Source organism: Hakea prostrata, chromosome 7, assembly GCF_041222555.1.
Source record: "Hakea prostrata isolate BN-2017 chromosome 7, UWA_Hpros_2, whole genome shotgun sequence".
Lineage (NCBI taxonomy): Eukaryota > Viridiplantae > Streptophyta > Magnoliopsida > Proteales > Proteaceae > Hakea > Hakea prostrata.
In genome coordinates this window covers 41,832,591-41,837,586 of record NC_142606.1, presented here as the reverse complement: position 1 = coordinate 41,837,586, position 4,996 = coordinate 41,832,591, and the positions used below count along the sequence as shown (strand labels likewise).

Here is a 4,996-nt window from a genome sequence, read left to right as displayed (position 1 = left end):
AGTCATGTATAAATTTTAAATACATATTCAATGAAAGTCTATTTCAGAGAAGAATCTTATTAGTCGAAACGTATTGCATGGGTTTCAATTACTGGGGCTATTTTCCACGAAGAGACCCGTGAAGGAGAAGAAAAGAAACTAGTGGATCTAATTGCTGGTGACTTTGACCTTGACCTTGACCTTGACTCTCTTAGTCAAAAATATCAAAATAAATGAAAACACTTTTGAGCTTGACTATATGACGGGTCATCTAGGCAACACTTTAAGACCCCTTGGCATGAGAAAGTCATTGGTGAGTTTGGAAGGTGCCTCACCTAGTTGGTTTGAGCTTTCAAATTTCAAATTTCCACACGCAATGGAATCGTGATTTGTTTTGACATGAAAAATCGAGGTTCCTTTTAGAGTGATAACTATGGATTTACTTTTCTCTAGTTGGATGAAGTTATACATTTCTCCAAATCTTCTTCTACTTTTTGGTCCCCTACGCTTTTATGGTGGATGTCAAGAAAATGAGCGGTTAAAAACATGAAACAATGAGAAGTTATTCAAACAAAACTTAGGCGTCTATAGTTCATATACAACTTGAGAAACTGAACTATATCAAAGTAAGAAGCTTCATGTACATTAACTACCTCATTCACCTTAAATCAATAATTAAGCTAGTGTTAAGATGCAGTTCAGGCAAGATGTACAAACGATATTTTCTCAAGAACCGTATCCGGAGTTGATGGGGATCCTTCAGGCTGATCTGGCTATTTAGATTGGTGTTGTTTTTTGTTTCTCTATTGGGCTTTTGCCCTGTACATGTCCCCCCTCTCCAAAAAAAAAAAGAAGAAAAAGACTAGGATTAAAATAAAAATAATGTAAGGTCAGGATGGGCTAGGCCGTTGCTTTAAGCCCAATTTTGACCCAAGGTTTGTAATTATGAACCCAAATTTACCCATTGTCAAGGTGAAAAAAAAAATCAGTTATCTATCCTTGTTAAAGCCAAGTGTGGGTTAGGGCGAATTGGGGTTGTGAAGACCAAATTTGCAGGCATCCCTAAATGTGGGGAATAGGATGGACGAGGTAGAAGTAGTTAAAATATATTTCTTTTTTATTTTTTTATTTTTATTCTTTTCTATTTTTTGGGGGATAAAAGCTTTAGATAATATGATTGGAATTATTTACATGTTCTAGAGTTAAGGTTGAGGTCCTTAAGCCCAAATTGAGATTAAAAAAATAATAATAATAAATAAATAAATAAAAAAGAAAAGAAAAATTGAAGACCTAGAACTTAATTGTTTACAGATTGACTTGGGTTGGAAATGCATGCCTGATTGGAGCATAACTAGAAGCAGACATTTGATGTTCTTGAGAGAGAGAATAGATAACTACTCCCCATATTTCCTATCATTTCATGTCTTTAGATCCTTAAACTTGCTATATAACTTTCAATGAAATTTCATGTAATTTTTGGCTGTTGACACCTAAATCTATTTTAATTCGGTGCCAATCGGAATGTCTTTATGTTTATGTTCTTGATTTATATGCCTAGTTTCACATTTTGGAAGAAATCTAATAAAATTATTATTGACGTGTATAATGATGATGAGTACCTGAAATAAATCTAAGAAATTCTTAGTATCACATTAACAACCATCATACTCCTCTTGGATAAAAAAAAAAGTAGAGTAGAACTAATGAATACAATTATTTATTGTGTGTGTAGAGGATTAATGAATACATTCAACTAACGATCTGTTGTCGTCATGCAATTAGGATGTCTATTCTCACCAGCATTGTTTCAGCTTGATCTTGGGGCTTTGGGTTAAGATTGCTGCATTCATGCTCGATTGACAAGAAAGAAGTGCAGATTGACCCTCTTCTTGGTTGAAGCCTTGTGGACAGCATAGTGGTGTGGAAGGAAGCTTTTGAGTGTTTCTAAAATATGTCTTCTATTTATGGTTTCCAGGCAGCGGGGTTGAGGAGGGTATAGTAGTTGGTGGTGGCTGTACCTTGTTGAGACTTGCTCCAAAGGTTGATGCCGTTAAAGATGCACTTGAGAATGATAAGCTGAAGGTAATATTCAGAAGCTTGGTACAGTGGCTGCTTCTCAGATCCAAGCTATGGCTTCCCTCCCGCTCTTCTTTGAACTGCTAGTGGTACTATTTATGTGTTCAGTAGTTTTCTAGTATTCTAACATTGATCACGTTTAATTTGGGCATGTTGGGGCTGATGTTGTTAAAAGGGCTTTGGGCTATCCTCTCAAGTTAACTGCCAAAAATGCAGGTATCAATGGAAGTGTAGTTTTGAGAAGGTATGTGTGATTGTGTCCATCGATTTTCAGTCATTAGGATGTTTGTGAAACCATGAGCCTGCTTCTCATTCAAGCCAACGTAGTTGAATTATGATGTTATCGCCTTGCTTCAGGTGTTGTCAAGTGACAATCCAAAGTTTGGCTACAATGCTGCAATGGGTAATTATGAGGATTTGATGGCTGCTGGAATAATTGATCCAACAAAGGTAAGTTGCTTCACTGTTTTTTAGTAACATAACCTTGACATTAGTTGGGTACGTCAAGTTTCTAAGTACAGAAATGCAGAAATAGATCAGACATAAAGTAGCAGAGCAGATTGTGAAGGTTGAAGCTATGGTCTCTAGATTTAATATTCTGAAAAGCTATCACTTTGCAAATGAGAAGTTGAGGGTCTTGGGGGGAATTTCACGTTCGAGGTTTTGCAGCTGATCTGTTTAACTACTGATGAGTAGTAACTATGTTTAAGTTTTCGCTATTTTGCCTTGGTTAGTGGTTTAAATACTTGCTAGGTCTAGAGGGAACATGGGAATCTTCAACATGGGGTTGTACTTGTTACTCTAGCTAAGTAGATCTTTATTGATAATATGATTTTCTTATTTTTATTTACAAATCAATCTCTCTCTATATAATGTGATTATATATTCTTATTTGCAGGTTAGGAAGAAGGGAGTTGAACACGTAGATCACCCAAGTGCCAAGCTCATGTCCCCCCCTATTGGTGTTTAGATTAAAAATGTAACATCAAGTGGAGTGCTTGTAGCTTTTATATATTCTTTACACAAGTTGACTTGATTAATATATATTTTGTATTTACTTTTCTAAAGCTTTGTTCTTTGAATACTTCTAGTTTTCTTGAATTTTTTTCATATACATAGGTTTTTTTTTTTTAAAACAACCTAATTGGTGGCAGTTTTTAAAATCCGCAATCAATTGTGAACTAGTAGTGGTGGATATCTAAAAACCGTGACTAAAAAGACTTAATTAGCGGCAATTTTCAGCTATTGAAGTGGCCAATAAGACAAAAGGTTTTTTTTTTTTGGTAGAAAATAAGACAAAAGGTGGGGAGGCTAATAATGGAAGAAAGAGAGTAAAAAGGAAAAGAATTGTGAGTGAGGGGCCATCTACGCAAATGCTTTTAAAGTCTCCTGATACCAAGTCATTAATGAGTTTGGAAGATGCATCTTTTAGTTGGTTAGATTTTTCAAATTTTATATTTCCACACACAGTGGAATTGTGATGGTTTTTTCGCATGAAAATTTTGTGTTTCGTCCTTTTAGAGTGGTTACACCGGAGTTACTTTTCTTTGGTCGGATGAGGTCATACACTTCCCCAGTCTACTACTATTTTTGCACTATACTTTTATGGTGGATGTCAAAGAATCTAAGGAGTAAAAAACATAAAACAATTTCTTAAAAAACAAAATTAACAATTCCCGTGCACGCATCTCGAAAATCTGATCAATATATCAAATATAAAAGTTCCATGTCCTCAAGAAGTTGCATTAGCCACCTTATTCACCGTAAATCATTAATTAAATTAGGACTAAAACTACAGTAAGGTTGGGAAATTGCTTAACCCTAACCCTGACCAACATTGACCCAGGGTTCGCCATTATCATCCTAACCCACCCTTCAGGGGTTGAAAAAAACCAACTCAAACCCTATTTGGGCATATGGTGCCGGGCCAGGACAACTACAGATTGTCAAGGTCAAATTTACACCCTTATGTGTGGATATAGGAAGGATGACGTAGAAGTGGCTATGGTTCAACTTAACATTTCTATCCATTTCCCATGAAGAGTCCATGAAGGTGACTACATGATGGATCTTTTGGGGTGAACTAAAAAAAATCTTTGGGAAAACAAGGCATCCTCTTATTATTGAATAGAGTGACAGATCATTTGACTTAAAGGTCACAGCGTTTTTTTCACGAATCAATGTCATCTCAAATGGAGCTTGATAGCTTTGCTGTACAAAAATCTTTATGACGAAGTTTGGAAGTTGGGGCTCACCTTGTCATTTGACGCCTTCAAATTTCTATCACCATTACCCACAGCTGCCCAAATTGTCCGAACTCCACTGGCTGGTGACTTCAGTCATGACTACCATTTTCGTTCTAGAATTGGAGATTTGGATTATAGGGGAATGGATGGATAAAGTAAGAGTGACATAGAAATAAAATGTGGAAGAGTATCTGAAATGGGTGTTTTTGTAAGAACAAGGCCAATAAGGGATAAGGATAGGGTCAAACCATCCCTTCTCGACCCGTCAGGATTTAGGTTCAGGAACATGAATCATAGGCCTTAAATTATGATTAAGGTGGAAATAGACTTATCTATGTACACTTACGGCTGGGATTGGGTTTAAAAATGCCTAGGGCAGCCCGGCCCGGTTGCAACTCCAGTCCAGGTCATTTACATGTCAAATTTAGAATTCATTATCCTACGAAAGTCAATTTTGTAGAAAAACCCAAGTGGAAAGCGTGTTATATGAGCATGGCAGAGCCTTTTCATATCACAGAAGCTTCAATTTATGGATTCATTTTCCATGGAGATGCCCCCATGATAGTGATTACGCGATGGATCTTGAGGCCAAGAAGAATCTTGAAGAAAGGAAAGCATCCGATATCTACTGACCTGAGTGACGGGTCATCTGGGTTAGGACTAAAGACATTTTTTTTCCAAGCATATCTGTAGCC

At 36.5% G+C, this 4,996-nt stretch overlaps 1 long non-coding RNA gene across 1 annotated transcript; it reads left to right on the top strand.

Moving 5' to 3' along the window:
* Nucleotides 1–2,238: 2,238 nt before the first annotated feature.
* LOC149011204 (uncharacterized) lies at nucleotides 2,239–3,012 on the top strand. The gene is made up of 3 exons (XR_016174576.1): nucleotides 2,239–2,299; nucleotides 2,413–2,505; nucleotides 2,954–3,012. It is a non-coding gene; the product is annotated as an uncharacterized LOC149011204 (long non-coding RNA).
* The last annotated feature ends 1,984 nt before the right edge of the window (nucleotides 3,013–4,996 follow it).